Below are 22,808 nucleotides of genomic sequence, written 5' to 3'. Positions count from 1 at the left end.
ATTCTGTAACTGGGGCCCTTGAGCTGCTTGCTCCGCCTGCTCCCATCCTATAGAGAGTGCTTTCATTTTCAGTAAATCTCTGCTTTTGTTGCTTCATTCTTTCCTTGCTTTGTTTGTGTGTTTTGTCCAATTCTTTGTTCAAAATGCCAAGAACCTGGACACCCTTCACTGGTGACATAAGGAGGGACAGGGTCAGAGAAAGACCCTCGGCCCCCAGCATCGGGGAAGGGAAGGAGCCTAGGGCTTCTGCTTGCGGCCTCCGCTGGGCTTCAGGGGGTTCCAGTTCCCAGCCACGCCCCTGCCAGGTTCACCTGCATCAACAGTTAGAATGCAGCAGGAAAACATTTATAAAACGCACCTGATACGAGACTGAAATCCAGCATCCATGAGGAACTCCCAAGACCCAGTAAAAAGAAAACAAGCCACTCCATTAAAAATAAGAGAGGCCGGGAGCGGTGGCTCATGCCTGCAATCCTTGCAATTTGGGAGGCCGAGGCAGGTGGATCACCTGCGGTCAGGAGTTTGAGACCAGCCTGGCCAACATGGTGAAACCCTGTCTCCTCTAAAAATACAAGAATTAGCTGGCCGTGGTGGCGGGTGCCTGTAGTCCCAGCTACTCGGGAGGCTGAGGCAGGAGACTTGCTTGAACCTGAAGCGAGGTGGGTGCAGGGAGGTTGCAGTGAGCCGAGATGGCACCATTGCACTCCAACCTGGGCGAAAGAGCAAAACTCCGTCTCAAAAAATAAATAAAAAGACAGGCAAGAGATCTGAAAAGATACTTCACCAAAGAAAACATCCGGACAGAGGCCGGGCGCGGTGGCTCAAGCCTGTAATCCCAGCACTTTGGGAGGCCGAGACGGGCGGATCACGAGTTCAGGAGATCGAGACCATCCTGGCTAACACGGTGAAACCCCGTCTCTACTCTTTAAAAATACAAAACCAGCCGGGCTGCAGGTGGCTGGCTTCGTGGTCTCAGCTACCGGGAGGCTGAGGCAGGAGAATGGCGTGAACCTGGGAGGCGGAGCGCAGTGAGCCGGAGATCCGCCACCGCACCTGCAGCCCGGCTTACAGAGCCAGACTACCGCGGGTGTCGGAGCGGTGGCCGCTTCACATCCAGCATCTTTTGGGAATGAAAGCGGCGGATCACGAGGTCAGAGATCAGATCATCCTGGCTAATATGAAACCCCGCTCTCATTTCCGGGTGGTAAAATACAACAGTCGGGCGCAGGCAGCCAGTCCCAGCTACTGAGAAGCTGAGGCAGGAGAATGGTTTGGAATTTGAGGCGGAGTTGTAGGAGCGAGATCGCTGCTACACTGCACTCCAGCCTGGTGATTAGCGCGAGACTCGCTCAGGCACATCCGACAGAGATGAGAACACACTGAGCATCAGTCGGTGGGAAGACGCAACCTGGAAACTTTTGGAAACCGCCGTGCACACCTCAGAGACCGTGGAAGGCGTTCCACAGAAACATGCGCAATCCCTAGAGCCTGTGAGGGCCAGGAGTCAGTGGAACTCTCATCTTCTGTGGGACGAACAAGACAGGACCACACTGGAAAACTTCCTGGCAGAGTCTCACACAGCGAAACATTTCACGACCCTACCTACTTATGGAGTTCTCTACCCGGGAAAAATGAAAACTGTGTTTACAGCGAACTTGAACATGTCTGTTTATAGGGACTTCATTCACCGTCACTGAGAACTCGGAACAAGGAAACGCCCTTCCATGGGGGCACGACCAGGCTGCAGGGCAGCACGTGATGGACACTCGGGGGTAAAAGGAACGAAGGTGGCTGAATCCCAGGTGCACCCTGCAGAGGGACAGAAGCCAGGCAGAAAAGGCTGCAATCTACGACTCCTTTTATAAGACGTTCTAGGACAGGCGAGCCCACAGGGCAAGGGGCTTCCCAGTGGCTCCCGGGGCTGAGGTGCGGGCAGTGATTGGCCACAAGGGACCTTGAGGAAGCTTTTTGGGCACTGGAGCTGCTCTGTTGTGCCTGCAGTGGTTCCATGACCATTTGCATTTGTCTAAACTCACACAACTGTGTGCCCCCATTTTTTTTTTGTTTTTTTTTTTTTTTTTTTTTTTTTTTTTTTTTTTTTTGAGACGGAGTCTCGCTCTGTCGCCCAGGCTGGAGTGCAGTGGCGCGATCTCAGCTCACTGCAAGCTCCGCCTCCCGGGTTCCCGCCATTCTCCTGCCTCAGCCTCCCGAGTAGCTGGGACTACAGGCGCCCACCACCTCGCCCGGCTAGTTTTTGTATTTTTTTAGTAGAGACGGGGTTTCACTGTGTTCGCCAGGCTGGTCTTGATCTCCTGACCTCGTGATCCGCCCATCTCGGCCTCCCAAAGTGCTGGGATTACAGGCCTGAGCCACCGCGCCCGGCCCCCCCCTTGAGCTCTTGCTGGTCTCCTGGCTCCTGCCCTGAGAGCCGCTCCAGTCCCCACCTACTTGTTTCTCCAGCCTCCGCTAATCCTCTGAGCTCAGATATTTCTCCAATAAATTCCCAATGGCTTCGGTTAGCCAGGGCTGCCGTCCATCTGTCTCCCCCAGGCCAGGCCTCCTCCCCACGCCCCAGGCCCCTGCCACTGCACCCTGTCCCTGCACCCTGCCCCTAAAAGCACTTCCTAACCCAACACCTCTGCCCTCAGAGGAGGAGGAAAACCTCCTCTCTCTCTTTGCCCTGCTGAGGGGGCCTGACCTGCAGGACAACACCAGGGCCCCGCACCCCATCCCCTTCTCTGCGCAGCCTCATCTCTCAGGCGGCCTCAGCTGTCTGGCTCCCCTCCGCATGCTGGTGGCGTCCCTCCATCCTTCCACCAGGGGGCAGTCTGCTCTGCTCTCTGCGCCCGGGCTCCCCGCACCCCGCCCGCCTCTGGGTACATCCTTTCTTTGGGAAGGATCTCGTCCCTCCTGAAAGTGTGTCAGCGCTGAGCCAGGATTGGAAAAAGAGATCGTCAACGTTTTATTCTGGTGACAATCCTTAAAATAAAATCATTAGGAAGTCACGAATTCTGAATCATCATCTATAAATTTTTTAATCTTTATTTATTTATTTTGTGTGTGTTTTTTTTTTGAGATGGGGTCTCGCTGTGTTGCCCAGGCTGGAGTGCAGTGGTGCGATCTTGCCTCACTGCAACCTCCGCCTCCCGGGTTCATGCCATTCTCCTGCCTCAGCCTCCGAGTACGTGGGACTACAGGCGTCGGCCACCACGCCCGGCTAATTTTTTGTATTTTTTAGTAGAGATGGGGTTTCACCGTGTTAGCCAGGATGGTCTCGATCTCCTGACCTCGTGATCCGCCCGCCTCGGCCTCCCAAAGTGCTGGGATTACAGGCGTGAGCCACCGCGCCTGGCTATTTATTTTTTTAATTTTTTTTGGAGACTGAATCTCACTCTGTCGCCCAGGCTAGAGTGCAGTGGTTTGATCTCGGCTCACTGTAACCTCCGCCTCCTCGGTTCAAGGGATTCTCCTGCTTCTGCCTCCTGAGTAGCTGGGATTACAGGCGCCTGCCACCCTGCTAATTTTTGATTTTTTAGTAGAGACAGGGTTTCACCATGTTGCCCAGGCTGGTCTCGAACTCCTGACCTTAAGTGATCTGCCTGCCTCGGCCTCCCAAAGTGCTGAGACTACAGGCATGAGCCACCGCACCGAGCTTATTTCTTTACTTTCTTAATAAACTTGCTTTCACTTTATAGACTTGCCCCAACTTCTTTCTTGCACTAGGTCCAAGAACCCTCTCCTAGCATCTGGATCAGGACCCCAAGAATGACAGAATGGGAATGCGCAGGGCATCCGCCAGGACTGTCCGGGAGCGTGTTTGCCTGTCTCCAGGTGGGCCCCATCGGAAGTTGAGTCAAAATGAAAGGCAGCTGCTAGTTACTACCCACGTCCTGGCCACGGGGGCGATTGCTCCAGGCTTGCTGTGGGCTTCCCGCTGGCTGCTGGAATGAGAGCTCTGTCCTGATAGGGTCTGCTCACTGCCCATTTGCATATTCCCATCTCTTACCATCTAGAAAACAATGTAACAGGAAGGGCACAGTGGCTTAGGCCTGTAATCCCAGCACTTTGGGAGACCAAGGTGGGCAGATCACCCGAGGTCAGAAGTTCGAGACCAGCCTGACCAACATGGAGAAATCCTGTCTCTACTAAAAAGATACAAAAAAAATTAACCAGGTGTGGTGGCTCATGCCTGTAATCCCAGCACTTTGGGATCAGGAGTTTGAGACCAGCCTGACCAACATGGTGAAACCCCATCTCTACTAAAAACATACAAAAGCATTAGCCAGGCATAGTAGTGGGCGCCTGTAATCCCAGCTACTAAGGAGGCTGAGGCACGAGAATCACTTGAACGCGGGCGGCAGAGGTTGCAGTGAGCCAAGATAGTGTCACTGCACTCCAGTCTGGGTGACAGAGCGAGACTCCGTCTCCAAAAAAAAAAAAAAAAAGAAACAGTGTAGCAGGTAAAGGGTTGATTTCCACACCGAAGCCTAACTCTGAGAATGTGGTTTTTGTCCAGATTCTCTCTAAATACTAATTTCAGGGAAGACAGACCCATTCCCACGTTCCTGGAAATTTTTCTCAACACAGATCTTGAGTGTGTAGTCCCTCCCAGGGTCCTCCCCAGCAGCCCTCTGCTGTAGGTCTCGGGCTGCTCTGCCATCTCCCCTCCCCATCTGCCTGCTCAGGGACTGGCCCGTTTGTTGTCTCGGATGGAAGGGGCAGTCCTGAGCTCTCTTCTTCAATGTGACAGTTTAATTCTCCACCCCTTAAATCTTGGTGTGAGGGGCACCTTGTGACTGCTTTTGTAACCAAACACGTTCAGCTGCTCAAAAGCCAAAACTCAAGAGACAGGAGTTGGTGGGAAGAAAGCAATTTATTCAGACAGCCAGCAAACCAAGAAGATGGTAGTCTGGAGTCCTAATGTGCCATCTCAAGTGGGTACAAATTTCAGGCTCTTTTTATGTTAAGGGCAGAGGAAGAGAAGGTGGTTGGGATCAAGAAGTGATCTATGGTCGGGCGTGGTGGCTCACGCCTGTAATCCCAGCACTCCCGCTTTGGGAAGCCAAGGCAGGCAGATCACCTGAGGTCGGGAGTTCGAGACCAGCCTGACCAACATGGAGAAACCCCATCTCTACTAAAAATATAAAATTAGCCGGGCATAGTGGCGCATGCCTGTATTCCCAGCTACTCTGGAGGCTGAGGTGGGAGTATCGCTTGAACCCAGGAGGCAGAGGTTACAGTGAGCTGAGATAGCGCCATTGCACTCCAGCCTGGGCGATAGAGTGAGACTGTCTCAAAAAAAAAAAAAAAAAAGGGAGGGGGATGACCTACGTCTGGGTGTGGTGGCTCAAACGTGTAATCTCAGCACTTTGGGAGGCCACGGCAGGTGGACCACTTGAACTCATGAGTTCGAGACCAGCCTGGGCAACATGGTGAAACCCTGTCTCTACAAAAAATACAAAAATTAGCCTAGCATGGTCGTGGGCACCTGTAGTCCCAGCTACTCAGAAGACTGAGGTGGGAGGATGAATTGAGGCCAGGAGGTGGAGGTTGCAGTGAGCCGAGATGGCACCACTGCACTTCAGCCTGGGTGATAGACCTTGTCAAAAAAAAAAAAAAAAAAAAAAAGACCACAGATATCTGGGCACCAGCAAGAGTCTGAGGAGGTTGGGAACTTCTTTGTCCTTAGTCAGGTTGCAATGCTCCTATGCATATTTAATAAGATATTGTTAATTGTTTTAAAAACTACATGATTACTGTTTTTGCATATTGTCCCAGTGCTCCGAAATTATCCTAGCCTGCTTGCAGGATGGGTAAAGGCCTCTTGAACACAAATAGAGTGAGTTATGTTCGTTCTTCTCTGTTTCACTGTTATACTTTGTTTTTTTTTTTTTTTTTGAGACGGAGTCTTGCTCTGTGCCCCAGGCTGGAGTGCAGTGGTGCGATCTCGGCTCACTGCAAGCTCCGCCCCCCCGGGTTCACGCCATTCTCCTGCCTCAGCCTCCCAAGTAGCTGGGACTACAGGCGCCCACCACCTCGCCCGGCTAATTTTCTTGTATTTTTTAGTAGAGACGGGGTTTCACCGTGTTAGCCAGGATGGTCTCGATCTCCTGACCTCGTGATCCGCCCGTCTCGGCCTCCCAAAGTGCTGGGATTACAGGCTTGAGCCACCGCGCCCGGCCTACTGTTATACTTTGGCCAATTGAATGCAGTGGAAGGGATGCTGTGCCAGTTCAGGGAGTGGCCTGGAAACTGCTGGAAACTGCTACTTCCTGTGTCTTCGAAGTCCACTGGCACATAAGAAGTACAACTGCTCAGAGGCAGCCATGTTGAAAGGAAGCCCAAGCAGCTACGTGGACACTCTGGTTTACAGGCCAGCAGATCCCCCAGCAACAGCCATCATTAGCTGCCAGCTACTTCCTGCAACAATGTGATCCTAGATTCAGCAAAACAAAACAAATCCTGTTGCTGGTTTCTCCTGCTCAGGCCTGGAGTCATCCAGACCTCACCAGAACAGACACACAATATAGTGGAACTGATGTGTAGACCCAGTCAACACACAAGAACAACCATCACCCAGGGAGGCAACCCTGACCCCAGGGCTGGGGAGACCAGCAAGTCTCTCCCATGTCCTCTCTCCCTTCGGCCTCAGGAGTGACCCATGTGGGCACTGGCATTCAGGATGAAGACTACACTTCCCAGCATCCCTTGCAGCAATCAGTGGCCGTGTGACCAGGCTGTGGCCAATGGGGAGGTGAGGCCCGTGCACAGCAGCTGCCTTTAGAGGAAGGAAGGTTTGTGCCCTCTTGTCCCCTTCTCCTCCCCCTGTCGGCTGACAGGAGACAGGATGGACTCTCGGGGCGGAGGGGAAGCTACACCCTAAGGAAGTCAGAGCAGCAAGATGGAAGGAGACTAAGAACCTGAAAATTGCAGAGAAGAATCACCTGACTGGCTTGGACTTTCATGTGAAAGGAATGAACCTGTCTTAGTTAAGCCACTGTGATTCAGGGTCCTTAACCGAGACTGTAACCTAATTGGTAGAAAGAACAGGAGCGGGCGTGGGGAGATGGAGTTGGAGAGCCAGGCAGAGGTCAGATCACATCGGGTCTGCAGGTCAAGATGGAGGAAGAAACAGGCGACATAGGACTCAAGGACCATACCTGCTCCCAGGCGAAGGGAGTTCGCCGTGGGTGCCCCTCCCTGTCTGCTGAGAAAGCTGATTTGACTCACTTCTCTTTAGGACTTTGCAAGAGGCACATCACAGTCACAGGTACTTGTCTCCTAAGAGTCCTTTCAGGGGAGCTGCTCCTCCCACAATTAATCCAGCCTCAGGTATCCCTTTATTAATAGCAACGCAGATGGACTGACACATATCTTCAGTGTCAAGAGACTGTGACAAGAGCAGGAAAGAACCCTTGTGTGCATCTCTCCGAGCGCTGGGAGCTGTTGTTGTAGTGGCTGCTGTTACTCATCCTGATACACAGACACCACCAGTAGCCCTCTCTCCTGGAGACGTCATGTAAGTTAGGTGAGGCATGACCCAGGAACGCTCTCAAGCTGATTTCCCTCCTACCCTCAGGGCCGCTGAGCAGGGCCCTCATTATCTAAGATCAGTTGGACACCTGTACACCTGCCATGGCCTGGAGCAGGTGCCAGGCACTGTGGATGATGAATGTGAGAACAGCATCATCCCAGCCCTCCTGCAGGTGACTGTCTGGGCACACCGTGGGATTCCTCCACAACCACCTCCTCACACACGGCTGACTCATGCCGAGCAGCAGGCGGAGCTTGGGATCGCCTGACCCGCTCCCCTCACCTGGGAGCAGCTTATATAGAAGCGCCTGTAGTTCACACAGGGCTGGTGGTTCCAGCTTCCAAGATGCCCCGAGGCCTCCTTGGCTGCTTGGTGATCAGACCAGGTATGTGCAAAGAGGCATGACTCTTTATTTTCACTTAATTGAAAGAAACCACATCAGCAAAGAGAGCATCCAAGCTCAGTGGCCCTTTCTCCCCACAACAGTGACCGTGAACCTTTCAAAAGATGCCTTATGGGTCATTTGCCAAACCTCCTTCTTCATGCCGAGGTGTGATGAGTCTCACAAATAGGCCAGACCTGGGAGGGGACACATTCAAGAAATAGCACCAATGAGAGGCCTGGGGAGAGCAGGTCTCGGGACTGCCCAGCCGTGTGTGCACCAAACGTGGATGTGTCAGTGGCCACGCCAGGAGTTAAGCCCTCACCAGGGGCCTCTGGGTGGCCAAGGCCAAGTCTTCTTCAAGAGGTGAGTTCAAATGAGCCAACCATGGCAGAAATACGTAAGGCAGATCCCATGGCTCCCCTGGTTAGAATCCCCTGCTAATCCCACCTGGTTCAGAGGAGAAGTCCTCACAGCAGCCTGCAGTCCCCACCGACTCAGCCTCCTCTTGGCTCGGATTCTCCATGCCCCTCTACCCCTCTCTGTCTCCTCTCCCACCACAGAGAGGGGATCCTGCAGGTTCATCCTGGTGGATTCAAACCCATCTTTGCCACACAGATAGTCATCAGAATGAATGGGCATAATCTATAAAGAGTCCTCTTGAAAAAGAAAAAGGCAGGCCAGGTGCGGTGGCGCACGTCTGTAATCCCAGCACTTTGGGAAGCCGAGGCAGGCAGGTCACCTGAGGTCAGAAATTCGAGACCAGCCTGGCCAACATAGTGAAACCCTGTCTCTACTAAAAATACAAAAACTAGCTGGGCATGGTGGCTCACGCCTGTAATCCCAACTACTCTGGAGGCTGAGACAGGAGAATCTCTTGAACCTGGAAGGCGGAGGCCGCAGTGAGCGGAGATCACGCCACTGCACTCCAGCCTGGGTGACAGAATGAGACTCTGTCTCAAATAATAATAATAACAAAAGAAAAAAAGAAAAATTCAGACAACTAAATGGAAACTGGACAAAAGAGTTGAACCAGCCCCAGCCGGGCATGGTGACCCATGCGTGTAATCCCAGCACTTTGGGAGGTCAAGGCGGGTGGATCACGAGGTTAAGAGTTTGAGACCAGCCTGGCCAACATGGTGAAACCCTGTCTCTACTAAAAATACAAAAAATTAGCTGGATGTGGTGGTGCGTGCCCGTAGTCCTAGCTACTCAGGAGGCTGAGGCAGAAGAATTGCTTGAACCCCGGAGGCGGAGGTTGCAGTGAGCCGAGATTGTGCCACTATACTCCAGTCTTGGTGACAGAGTGAGACTCCATCTCAAAAAAAAAAAAAAGTGGGGGAGTTGAGCCAGCCCTTCACAGAAAAGGAAATGTGAAGGAAAGGGTAATGGAAACGTGAATAGGGTCTCAGCTAACAGGATGAGGTATCACGTGTCGCCCACCAGACAGGCAAAAATCCCACAACCCAATCAATGCAAGGGTTGGGAAGAATGGAGAGCAACAAGCACACTCAGCCGCTGCTAAGAATGATTGTGAAATTTTTTTGATAAACTTGTATATGAAAAGGGTGTGTTTTGTGGGTTATGGGGAAAATTCCATTTCTTACCTGGGATGAAATTGTAAAAACTGAAAGCTACTGACTGGCCAGAAGAAACGTGCACTTGTGTACAAAAGATATGCCCGAGAATGTTCCTAGCAACGCAGTCCTGAGGGCCCCAGCCTGGCCAAACCCTCACCCACAGGAAGATGAAGACGTTTCCCATGCTCCCCTCAGATGACGGGAGATCACACAGCAAGGAAACTGAATCATGTCAACGTGGGTGGGTCTCAGGAAGAGAATGGAGATGGGAGATCACGCAGCAATGAAAATGAACCATGTCAGTGTGGGTGGATCTCGGGGGAGAATGGAGGACAAAAATAGACCTCGAGCAGATGCTCAGAGCCATGCAACGTAGGAGCAACCGCACAGGAGAATTTCCTCACATCAAAGTTCAAAACTACAGTTGAGGCAACAGAGCAAGACCCTGTCTCCAAAAGACAACAGAAAGTTCCAAAACTAAACGGCATATTGTTTAGGGATGCACACATACGTGGTGAAAGAAACGTACTGTGAAGAAAAGTACGGGAATAATAAAAGATGAAAGCAGGAAGTGAGTCCCTCTGTAGGAGAAGGGAAGGGACTGGGACTCAGGCAGGGCCTCCAGGGAGCATCCAAAGTTCTGTCTCTTCAGATTCTATTCCCTAAACTTGGTGGAGGTCCTGGTGTCCAATGTGTCGATGTTCTTTATCCCTTACCCATATTGTACAAATGCTTTTTTCTATTCAGTATTTAGAAGACAGTTATAGGCCGGGCGCGGTGGCTCAAGCCTGTAATCCCAGCACTTTGGGAGGCCGAGACGGGCGGATCACAAGGTCAGGAGATCGAGACCATCCTGGCTAACGCGGTGAAACCCCATCTCTACTAAAAAATAAAAAAAAAAAAAAACTAGCCGGGCGAGGTGGCGGGCGCCTGTAGTCCCAGCTACTCGGGAGGCTGAGGCAGGAGAATGGCGTGAACCCGGAAGGCGGAGCTTGCAGCGAGCTGAGATCCGGCCACTGAGCTCCAGCCTGGGCGACAGCGCGAGACTCCGTCTCAAAAAAAAAAAAACATAGAAGACAGTTATAAACAAGATGCATTAAATAGCAAGATGGCCGATGAACATCAGAAAGGAACATCAGAACATCCGTGAGATTCCATCCACGGAGCCCTCACCATGGAAACCCTTGTGCTCATGGGCCTGGTCTCCTCTCAAGACACAGTCAGTTGCTGGGGATCAGAGGCCGCAGTCATCATAGCAGAGAGGCAGGACCAGCTGGGAGAGGACCCTTCCATGACACCTACGGCATCACCGGGCTGTGTGGAGGGGCTCAACTGCCAGAACTCACGGGATATCATTCTGCACCGAAACCCCACAGGAAAAATGGTAAGTTCTCAGTTTCTCCATTAATGGCACCTCTCGGGTTAATCTCTGTCCTCCACCAATTCTCCATGAAACAACTTTTTGTAGCTTGGCTGAAGTCTATTTTTTTCAATTTATTTTTTATTTTACTAGCTGATTGAAAAGATACATATTGTGTGTGTGTGTTTTGTCTCTGTCAGTCAGGATACTTGTGCTTTCAGTCCCATTATTATGATTACCAACATCACTTAGTTTTTTTAAGCTTTTCAATTCCTAAGGGTATTAATCAGGGTCTTTCTGTCTCATGAGACGGAAAACAAATCCAAACTGAGTAAGAGGGAAAAGGATGCATTAATCACTAGACGTGAGAAGTTCCCAAGCTTAGCTTGCTTGGGGTACAGCTACATCTACAGTTTCCAGTGGCATCCTGTGACTCTCTCTCTACTTCTTCTCTCTACTACTACTTCTCTCTACTACTTCTCCAACTTTGGTTCCATGTTTAGCCACACTTAAACAGCAGCACCGGCTCCTCCCAATATCTCCAGCTCCCCAGCTCCCCGACCCTCAAGCTTCAACTGCAGCACGAGCTCCTCCCCGGTCTCCAGCTCCACGATCCTCAACCTACAACAGCAGCACCAGCTCCTCCCTGGATCTCCAGCTCAATGACTCTCTGACTTGAAAGGCAGCACCAGCTCCTCACAAAGCCTCCAGCTCCAAGACCCTCAAACTAGAACAAGTCTGAGGGTCGTGGAGCTGCAGACCCAGGGAGGAGTCAGTGCTGCTTTTCTAGTCTGAGGGTCCTGGATCTAGAGACCCAGGGTGGAGCTGGTGCTGCTGTTCTGGTTTGAAGGTCGTGGAGCTGGAGACCCGGGGAGGAACCATTTGAACAGCAGCACTGGCTCCTCCCCGGGTCTCAGGCTCCACAATCCTCAAACTACAACAGCAGCACCGGCTCCCCACTGGATCTCCAGCTCAATGACTCAGACTTGACAGGCAGCACCGGCTCCCCTCATAAGGCTCTAAGCTCCACGATCCTCAACCTAGAACAGCAGCACTGGCTCCTCCCCGGTCTTCAGCTCCACGATCCTCAGACTTTAGAAGCTGTAATACCGGCTTCTCCCTGGGTTTCCAGCTATGTAACCCTCAGACATGAACCGCAGCAGCACCGGCTCCTCCCCATCTCCAGTTCCACGAGCCTCAAAATAGAACAGCATCACCAGCTCCTCCCTGGATCTCCAGCTTCCAAACCCTCAAACTTCAACTGAAGCACCGGATCCTCCCCACAGTTGAACAGCAGCACGGGCTCCTCCCCCAAAGCTCCAGGTCCACAGCCCTCTGACTTAAATGGGGGTAGCACCGGCTCCTCCCTAGGTCTCCAGCTCCACGACCCTCACACTAGAACACCAGAACTCGCCCCTCCCCGCTCTCCAGCTCCACGACCCTCAGACTCGGACCACAGCAGCACCAGCTCCCCAGCAAGTCTCCAGCTCCACAACCCTCAGCCTTAAACAACAGCATCACCAGCTCCTCCCTGGGTCTTGAGCTCACGACCCTCAAGCTAGAACAACGCTCCTCCCTGGGTCTTCAGCTCCATGATCCTCACACTAGAACAAAAGAACCGGCTCCTCCCCGAGACTTCAGCTCCACGGGCCTCAAACTAAAACAGCAGCACCAGCTCCTCCCTGGGTCTCCAGCTCCACTGCCTCACACTAGGACAGCAACACTGGCTTGTCCCCGGTTCTCCAGTTCCATAACGCTCAAATTTAAACAGTAGCAACACTGACTCCTCCTAAGTCTCCAGCTCCATGACCCTCAAACTAAAACAACAACGGTCCTGCCTGGGTCTCCACTCCACGAACCTCACACTGGAACAGCAGCAAAAACTCATCCCTGAGTCTCCAGCTCCACAACCCCGAAACTAGAACACCACTGGCTCCTCCATGGGTCTCCAGCTCGATGACTCTCAAACTACAACAACACCGGCTCCTCCCCGGGTCTCCAGCTCCATCCTCAAACTAGAACACCACCGGCTCCTCCATGGGTCTCCAGCTCGATGACTCTCAAACTACAACACCGGCTCCTCCCCGGGTCTCCAGCTCCATGACCCTCAAACTAGAAAAGCACCTGCTCCTGCTCGGATCTCCAGCTCCACGACCCTCAAACTGGGTCAACACTGGCTCCTCCTCGGGTCTCCAGCTCCACGACCCTCAGGTGAGGGATGACTTCCCCTCAGGTCCTCTCCTAACGTCCATCTCCTGGTGACCTGGAAAGGCTCGTAGCTGGCAGTGACCACAGCTGTCCAGTCTTGGGCCTCTCTGCAGAGCTGACACAGGGCTGGCAGTCTCACTCCTTGACGTCTGGGGCCTGGGGCTCTGGGGGCATCCACAGCCTTGGGAGGGTCACAAAGTCCTTCCCTCTGCCTTTTCCTCAGCTCAGTTGGGAAGGGCATCCCGGGTGGCAGGCGACAGCTTGGACAATGCGTCTTTCAGGGTCAAGGAGTCAGCAGACTGCACAGGGAAAGTTACGATTTTTTTCTTTCTTTTTTTTTTTTTTTTTTTGAGACAGAGTCTCGCTCTGTTGCCCAGGCTGGAGTGCAGTGGCACAATCTCGGCTCACTGCAAGCTCCACCTCCCGGGTTCACGCCATTCTCCTGCCTCAGCCTTCCGGGTAGCTGGGACTACAGGCACCCGCCACCACACCCGGCTAATTTTTTTTTTTTTTTTTGTATTTTTAGTAGAGACGGGGTTTCACCGTGTTAGCCAGGGTGGTCTCAGTCTCCTGACCTCCTGATCTGCCGGCCTCGGCCTCTCAAAGTTCTGGGATTAGAGGCATGAGCCACCATGCCTGGATGGAAAAATTAAGATTTAATGTTGGCTGGGCGTGGTGGCTCACACCTGTAATTCCAGCACTTTGGAAGGCCAAGACAGGTGGATCACTGGAGCCCAGGAGTTCAAGACCATCCTGGGCAACGTGGTGAGATGCAATCTCTACAAAATATTAAAAAATAAGCCAAATGTGGTGGTGCATGCTTATAGTCCCAGCTACTCGAGAGGCTGAGGTGGGAGGATCGCTCGAGCTTGGGAAGTTGAGGTTGCAGTGAGCTGAGATTGTGCCACTGCACTCCAGTCTGGGCAACAGAGCAAGACCCTGTCTCTCTCTCTCTCTCTCTCTCTCTCTCTCTCTATATATATATATATATATATATATGTATGTATATATGTGTGTGTATATATATGTGTGTGTGTATGTGTGTGTATATATATATATGTTGGACAGTGGCTCATGCCTGTAATTCCAACACTTTGGGAGGGCAGACTTCTTGAGCCCAGGAGTTGGAGACTAGCCTAGGCAATATGGTGAAATCCCATCTTTACAGAAAATCCAAAAAATAGCTGGGTGTGGTGGTGCATGCCTGTAGTCCCAGCTACTTAGGAAACTAAGGCAGGAGGATTGCTTAAACCCAGGAGGTCCAGGCTGCAGTGAGCCATGATCATGCCTCTGCACTCCAGCGTATGAAACAGAGAGAGACCCTGTCTCAAAAAAAAAAAAAAAAAAAAAAAAAAAAAAAAAAAAAAACACAGCCGGGTGCAGTGGCTCGTGCCTGTAATCCCAGCACTTTGGGAGGCCGAGGTGGGCGGATACGAAGTCAGGAAATCGAGACCATCCTGGCTAACACGGTGAAACCCCGTCTCTACTAAAAATACAAAAAAATTAGCCGGGTATGTTGGCGAGCGCCTGTAGTCCCAGCTACTCGGGAGGCTGAGGCAGGAGAATGGCGTGAACCCGGGAGGTGGAGCTTGCAGTGAGCCGAGATCGCACCACTGCACTCCAGCCTGGGCGACAGAGCAAGAGTCTGTCAAAAAAAGAAAAAAAAAAGTAGTAAATGGGGATTAAATGGGGTAAAGAAGACAGTGAAGAATAGAGAAACAGGGCCGGACACGGGGGCTCACACCTGTAATCCCAGCACTTTGGGAGGCCGAGGTGGGCGGATCACCTGAGGTCAGGAGTTCAAGACCAGCCTGACCAACATGGAGAAATCCCATCTACATTAAAAATACAAAATTAGCCGGGTGTGGTGGCGCATGCCTGTAATCCCGGCTACTCAGGAGGCTGAGAGGCAGGAGAATCACTTGAACTTGGAGGCAGAGGTTGCAGTGAGCCGAGATTGCACCATTGCACTCCATCCTGGCAACTGAGCGAGACTCCGTCTCAAACCAAACGGTGGGTGTGGGGAGCAGCTGCTGCCTCTAGGGCTGAGAGAAAACACCCAAGGAAAGAACAGACTGGGGAGGGCCCTGCCCAAGGTGGGGCCCAGGTCTTGCTGGAGAGGATGTGGCTGCAGACCCCGGAATGGCAGGGAAGCTTGCTGGGCACCCCAGTGATGGCAGCGAGGGTCATCTACTGCGGCCCCTGCAGGGAAGGTGCAGGGAGGAGATGGACAGCCCCCAGCCGCCATGGGGGCCACTGCGATGGGGCCGGGCAGGGTCGCCCACAGGAGAGGGAGCAGCACTGTCGGGCAGAAAGGGGTCCTGATGCAGAGCTGGGGCCGCGCTTCAGGGCCCAAGGTGGGAAGTGGGAGTGGTGCCTGCTTCAGGTACCCGGCTGGTGGCACAGTCACTACGCCCACCTCGCCGAGCGTGCCGGGTTCCTGGGCCTCAGGAGGAGGCTCTGCTTGGGCTGTCCGAGGACTCATCCCCAGGGTCCCCTGGCATTGAGGTGACCGTAGAGCCTGTCACTCCCAACAGCCAGGCCCAGGGCTGTGATTAGCTCTGCCCCGGGCCGCTCCTGAGCGCCAGGGCAATGGGGGCAGCTTGTGGTGACGTTGCCTCTGCCCCAGATCCTAGCAGGGGCCCAGTGAGGATCAGGAGCCCCCACCCCAGGCCGGGAGGGGGTGTATCCAGGGCTGCATGCTCCATGGAGCTGGTGGGAGCCAGGAACAGGCAGGAGCCCCCATCAGGCACAGCTGCAGTCACGCAAGTAGGGGCTGTAGACCCCGGCTTCCCTGTGCTCTTGGGGGCCTAGGAAGGACCCCCTCCTTGCCTTTGCAGGCTTGGAGGTGCCTCATCCCACTGCCTGGCCTCTCCCTACTCCTGGCACACCCTCTGATCTCGGAGTGGGGTTGGAGCCAAGCCCGGCACTGTGGCCGCCCGACTGAGTATGTGCATACTCAGGCCCTGCCACCTCAGCCCCCTCCGGACTTCGGGTGCAGATATGGGGGCTGCTGAGGGCAGCTCAGCACTGGGCTGCAGGTGTCCCTTGGCAAGAACGGCCTGGATGTCATGGACAGCAGTGAGAGGCAGACAGGCTCCTGGGTGGAAGAGGGCAGGTCCTCGGTACGGCCCCACCTTCCGGCCAGGGAGGGCAGTTCCTCCCCTCTGAGGTCCATAAAAACCTGCGGGATCAGCCAGAGCAGGGGAGAGAACAGAGAGACGGGAGGACCAGCTGCAGAGAGGAGCTACCCTGTCTGCTGAGAGCTGAACACTCCGTGGGGATAACCTGCCTACAGAGAGGAGCTGCCCCCAGCAGTCTCCTCTGAGCTGTTCTAACACTCAATAAAGCTCCTCTTCGTCTTGCTCACCTTCCACTTGTCTGTGTACCTCATTCTTCCTAAACACAGGACAAGAACTCAGGCAACGGTGCCAGCAGCCACAGAGGTTGCCAGCCAGAAAAGCAACACCCCAAGCGTCCCGTAATGCCAGGAGTGGCTGGGGTGCCAGCCGGACATGTTCAGGACCCACTCATGGGTGCCACCCAGTGCCACCCACTGGAGTGCAGGAGAAACTCGCTGGAGGGTGTGCACCAAGGGTCACCTGCACACCAAGGGTGAAGGATGGACCCAGAGCTGGAAGGAAAACCCTAGATAGAACTTTGTCCGCTTCCTCCTCAGTGCGCTCTACTGACAAGGCCTAACATTGATCTCCTTGCAGAGAAGAAATGTGCACAGGGCACAGCCCCAGGCACAGGCAGGGAGCTCGGCCTCCTCCCACAGCCCTCCTCCCTCCTCCTTTCTCTGTGTCACCCCTCGCCCTCCCATTCCTCTTACCTTCTCATTCTCTCTGCCTTACAACACTGTTCATCATTTCTCATGGATAAGTAAATAGCAGGGTCTTTTGGCCATTTCACAATTGTGGCACTTACTAGCATGGTGGGAATTCTCTGACACATCTCCTTCCAGAGGTGAGGCCTGTGTCCCCTCCCAGAGACCTTCCTGCCACTGCTTCAGCTGACTTCTTAGGCTGGGTCATAAAGCGTCTTGCAGCTTTGACCTTGTTCCCAGAGATGCCTTTCTCTTGAAACCTGAGCAACCATGTAAGAAAACCAAGGACCTGAACGCCACCACCATGCCAGAGAGGCTGCCTGTAGACCCTCAGATTGTCAGTTCCAGCTGAGCCCTTCTATCCTTGTCAGCTTAGGTTGCCATCACAGAATACTATAGACAGGGCCACTCAAACAACAGAAATGCATGTTCCCATAGCTCAGGGGGCTAGAAGTCCCAGATCAAGGTGTCTGCAGGTTTGGTCTCTGGTGAGGCCTCTCTCCGTGGTTTGCACACGGCCGCCTTCTGACTGCTTTGTCCTCACATGTTCTTTCCTCTGCATCACACTCTGGTGTCCCTTCCTCTTATATGGACACCAGTCCTCTTAGATAGGGGCCCACCCTTACAGCCTCATTTTACCCTAATTACCTCCTTAAAGGCCCTATCTCCAATACACTCACATTGGGGATTAGGATGTGAGTGTCTAAATCTGAGGGGACACAATTCAGTTCATAACACCGTCCTTCAGCCACCCCAGTCGAGGCAACAGACATGGGAGCAAAGAAGCCATCTTGGAGGCAGACAGTGCAGCCTGCACTGAGCCACCCAACTGCCAAGACACAAGGCGGGCAGATCACGAGGTCAGGAGATCGAGACCATCCTGGCTAACATGGTGAAACCCCGTCTCTACTAAAAAATACAAAAAACTAGCCGGGCGAGGTGGCGGGTGCCTGTAGTCCCAGCTACTCGGGAGGCTGAGGCAGGAGAATGGTGTGAACCCGGGAGGCAGAGCTTGCAGTGAGCTGAGATCTGGCCACTGCACTCCAGCCTGGGCAACAGAGCGAGACTCCATCTCAAAAATAAATAAATAAATAAATAAATAAATAAATAAATAAATAAAATAAAGAGTTTGGAATGCAAGAGTTTGGAATGCAAAAGAGGCAAGGGGATCAGGGAGGTGCCAGGGCGTGACTTGCCCTGGTGGTCCTCTTGAACTGTTTTTCCATTTGGTGAAGGGGCTGGTGCCATCATGGATGCTGCCAGGTTATAAACTAGTCCTAGTCAATCTCTTAGTCACTCTGCAGCCAGCAGTGGGTTCCACTCCTGAAGTTATCTTTTGTTGGAGAGAGAATTCCGGAGGTGCCTGGTCCCTATCAGAATCCGATCCCTGAAGCTTCTAAGGAAATATATGGTCAGATAAGACAGCATGGTGTGTGCTGAACACATGTCCAGATAAATAATTGTGCATAAGGCCTGGGAGTATAGGATGAAGAAGGAAACGGGGTAGGACTCTGAGGCTGTGTTTCAAAATGAGAGGTAACATACAGGCAGGTTGTCTCAAAGTTGTATCTTGAGACCTGGAGCCAGGAGAGGAAAACATAAAGAAGAAAGAACAGTTTAAAATGCAGTTTGAAGACCCAAGGGGCCTTCAAGATGCTTTAGGCCACTTGCCTTGGTCTCAAAATTGCTGCCACAATGGCCAGTCCATCTCAGGGGATTCAGCAGCTGCTGCAGGCTGAGAAGCAGGATGCTGAGAAGGTGTCCGATGCCTGCAAAAGAAAGAAGTGGAGGTCAAGGTGAATGGATCATGAGGTCAGAAGATTGAGACCATCCTGGCTAACACAGTGAAACCCTGTCTCTACTAAAATACTAAAAATACAAAAATTAGCCAGGGGTGGTGGTATTGGGGGCAGCCACCTGAATTTTTCGACATAGGTTCTTTCTATTTTCCATAAGTGTTGGGTGGCTGAGAAACAAAGAGAGACCGTAAAAAGAGAGGAATTTTTACTGCTGGGCCACCAGGGATGACATCACATATTGGTAGGACCGTGATGCCTGCCTGAACCTCAAAACCAGCAAGTTTTTATTAAGGGTTTCAAAAGGGGAGGGGGTGTACAAACAGCAAGTAGGTCCAAAATCACATGCTTCAAAGGGCAAAAAGCAGAACTACTAATAAGGGTCTAACAAAGATCATGTACTTCTGAGGGAACAGGACAAAAGGCAAAAGCAGAACTACTGATAAGAGTCCAACGAAGATCAGAAGGCAAAGGGCAAAAGCAGAACCACTGATGAGGGTCTATGTTCAGCGGTGCACGTATTGGCTTGATAAATATCTTAAACAACAGAAAACAGGGTTCGAGAGCAGAGAACTGGTCCGATCACAAATTTACCAGAGTGGAGTTTCCCAACCCTAGTAAGCCTGAGGGTACTGCAGGAGACCAGGGCGTATCTCAGTCCTTATCTCAACTGCATAAGACAGACACTCCCAGAGCGGCTGTTTATAGACCTCCCACAGGAATGCATTCCTTTCCCAGGGTATTAATATTCATATTCTTTGCTAGGAAAAGAATTTAGCAATAGCTCTCCTACTTCCACATCCATTTATAGGCTCTGCAAGAAGAAAAATATGGCTCTTTTTCCCAACCCCGCAGGCAGTCAGACCTTATGGTTGTCTTCCCTTGTTCCCTAAAAATCACCGTTATTCTGTTCTTTTTCAAGGTGCACTGATTTCATGTTGTTCAAACACACATGTTTTGCAATCAATTTATACAGTTAACACAATTATCACAGTGGTCCTGAGGTGATGTACATCCTCAGCTTACAAATATAACAGGATTAAGAGATTAAAGTAAAGACAGGCATAAGAAATTATAAAAGTATTATTTGGGAACTGATAAATGTCCGTGAAATCTTCACAATTTATTTTCCTCTGCCGTGGCTCCAGTCAGTCCCTGTGTTCGGGGTCCCTGATTTCCCGCAACATGGTGGCACGTGCCTGTAGTCCCAGCTACTCAGGAGGCTGAGGCAGAGAAGTGTTTGAACCTGGGAGGTAGAGGTTGCAGTAAGCCGAGATCACCACCACTACACTCCAGCCTGGGCCACAGAGTGAGACTCCGTCTCAAAAAAAAAAGAGAAAGAACTGGAGGCTGATGCAGGCCAAAGAAGCAGCTCAGGCTGAAATTGAACAGTACCACCACCTGCAGAGAGAGAAAGAGTTGAAGGCCAAGGAAGCTGCGGCACTGGGATCCATGGCACTGGCAGCACCGAAATGGAGAAGGAGGCGCAGGAGAAGATGACCATCCTCCAGACCTACATTCCTCACAGCAGGGATGAAGGCTGGGATAACCTCCTGGCTTTTGTCTGTGACATTTGGCCAGAAATCCTTGAAAGCTACCACATAAATGGATACAAGAAGAAAGAAGCACCTGTCCTGTGGGTTGGCATTTTAGATGCCCTCGTGGAATATGAATCTTTAGCACAACTCTTGTTATATTCTTTTTTTTTTTTTTTTTTTTTTGAGACGGAGTCTCGCTCTGTTGCCCAGGCTGGAGTGCAGTGGCCGGATCTCAGCTCACTGCAAGCTCCGCCCCCCGGGTTCATGCCATTCTCCTGCCTCAGCCTCCCGAGTAGCTGGGACTACAGGTGCCCGCCACCTCGCCTGGCTAGTTTTTTTGTATTTTTTTTTTTTTAGTAGAGACGGGGTTTCACCATGTTAGCCAGGATGGTCTCGATCTCCTGGCCTCGTGATCCACCCGTCTCGGCCTCCCAAAGTGCTGGGATTACAGGCTTGAGCCACCACGCCCGGCCATTATATTCTTATGAAATGGTGAAGGGTGCCTGCCCCTCCACACCTGTGGGTATTTCTCATGAGGTAGGGACAAGAGATTGAGAAAAGAAATAAGACACAGAGAAAAAGTATAGAGGAAGAAAAGTGGGCCCAGGGGACCAGCACTTAGCAAGTGAGGGCCTGCACCAGCGCTGGTCTCTGAGTTCCTCCGTGTTTATTGATCACTATCTCTATTATCTCGGTGAGGGTAATGTGGCAGGACTACAGAGTAATGGTGGGGAGAGGGTCAGCAGGAAAACATGTGAGCAAAGGAATGTGTCATAAATAAGTTTAAGGAAAGGTGCTGTGCCTGGATGTGCACGTAGGCCAGATTTATGTTTAACTTTACACAAACATCTCAGTGCAGTAAAGTGTAGCAGGGCAGTATCGTCAACAGCATGTCTCACCTCCAGCCATGGGCGGTTTTCTCCTATCTCAGTAAATAGAATGTACGGTCGGGTTTTACACCAAGACATTCCATTCCCAGGGAGGAGCAGGAGACAGATGCTTTCCTCTTATCTCAACTGCAAAGAGGACTTCCTCTTTCACTAATCCTCCTCAACACAGACCCTTTACGGGTGTCGGGCTGGGAGATGGTAAGGTCTTTCCCTTCCCACGAGGCCGTATCTCAGGCTGTCTCAGTGGGGGAAACCTTGGACAATACCCAGGCTTTCTTGGGCAGAGGTCCTTGCGGTTTTCCGCAGTGCATTGTCCCTGGTAATTGAGAATGGAGAATGGCGATGACTTTTACTAAGCATACTGCCCGCAGACACATTTTTAACAAAGCACATCCTGCCCAGCCCTAAATCCATTAAACCTTGAGTCAACACAGCACAGGTTCCTGCGAGCACAGGGTTGGGGCTAAGGTTACAGATTAACAGCATTTCCAAGCAGAAGAAGTTTTCTTTTTTTTTTTTTTGAGACAGAGTCTTGCTCTGTCGCCCAGGCTGGAGTGCAGTGGCCGGATCTCAGCTCACTGCAAGCTCCGCCTCCCGGGTTCCACCATTCTCCTGCCTCAGCCTCAGGTAGCTGGGACTACAGGCGCCCGCCACCTCGCCCGGCTAGTTTTTGTATTTTGGTAGAGGCGGGGACACCATGTTAGCCAGGATGGTCTCGATCTCCTGACCTCGTGATCCGCCCGTCTCGGCCTCTAAAGATGCTGGGATTACAGGCTTGAGCCACCCGGCGCCCGGCCTAGAAGTTTTCTTAGTACAGATCAAATGGGTTCTTATGTCTTCCTTTTTCTACATGGACACCTAACAGTCGATCTCACACATTTTTTCAATTTATTACAACAAACAGTGAGAAAAAAGAAATTTCCATTTTATATTACTCATGTTTGAACACACACACTAATTTACCAGGGCCTTTAACTAAAGCAAATTGAACATGCTGACTTACTGCTGTCATCTGCATTCATAAAAACACAAGAGCACATTAACGACTCATGAAATGTGACACCTAACAGTCTGATTTCACACCTAACAGTCTGATCTCTCCCTCACATTTCCCCCTTTTCTTTTGACAAACCGCCATCATGATCAGGGGTCTGTTCTCGATGGTGGCTGTCTCTTCAGACTGCTGGGTACACCTGTAAACTAACAACAGAGAACAGGTACACAAAGAGTTAATATAGAAATTCTGGTAGTGGAACTTCTCAGGGTTTTAGCCCAAGTGACAGGGTTAAGACAGCGAGGTCATCAGCAAATCCACAGTGCCTCGGTCCTGGTACCAAATTTAAATGGGCTTTTTGATGCTTTGAAATTTATTTCTTTTTTTTTTTTTTTTTTTTTTTTTTGAGACAGAGTCTGCAGCAGTCGCCCAGGCTGGAGTGCAGTGGCGTGATCTCGGCTCACTGCAAGCTCCGCCTCCAGATCCACGCCATTCTCCTGCCTCAGCCTCCCGAGTAGCTGGGACTACAGGCCATACCTCGCCAGCTAGTTTTTGCATTTTAGTAGAGCCCGGGGTTTCCACCGTGTTGGCCGGGTCAGTCTCGATCTCCTGACCTCGTGATCCACGCCTGGGGCCTCCCAAAGTGCTGGGATTACAGAAGCGTGAGCCACAGCCTTGACCTGAAAATGTATTCTTT

This window comes from Papio anubis, chromosome 13, assembly GCF_008728515.1.
Source record: "Papio anubis isolate 15944 chromosome 13, Panubis1.0, whole genome shotgun sequence".
Lineage (NCBI taxonomy): Eukaryota > Metazoa > Chordata > Mammalia > Primates > Cercopithecidae > Papio > Papio anubis.
This window is presented reverse-complemented; position numbering follows the sequence as displayed.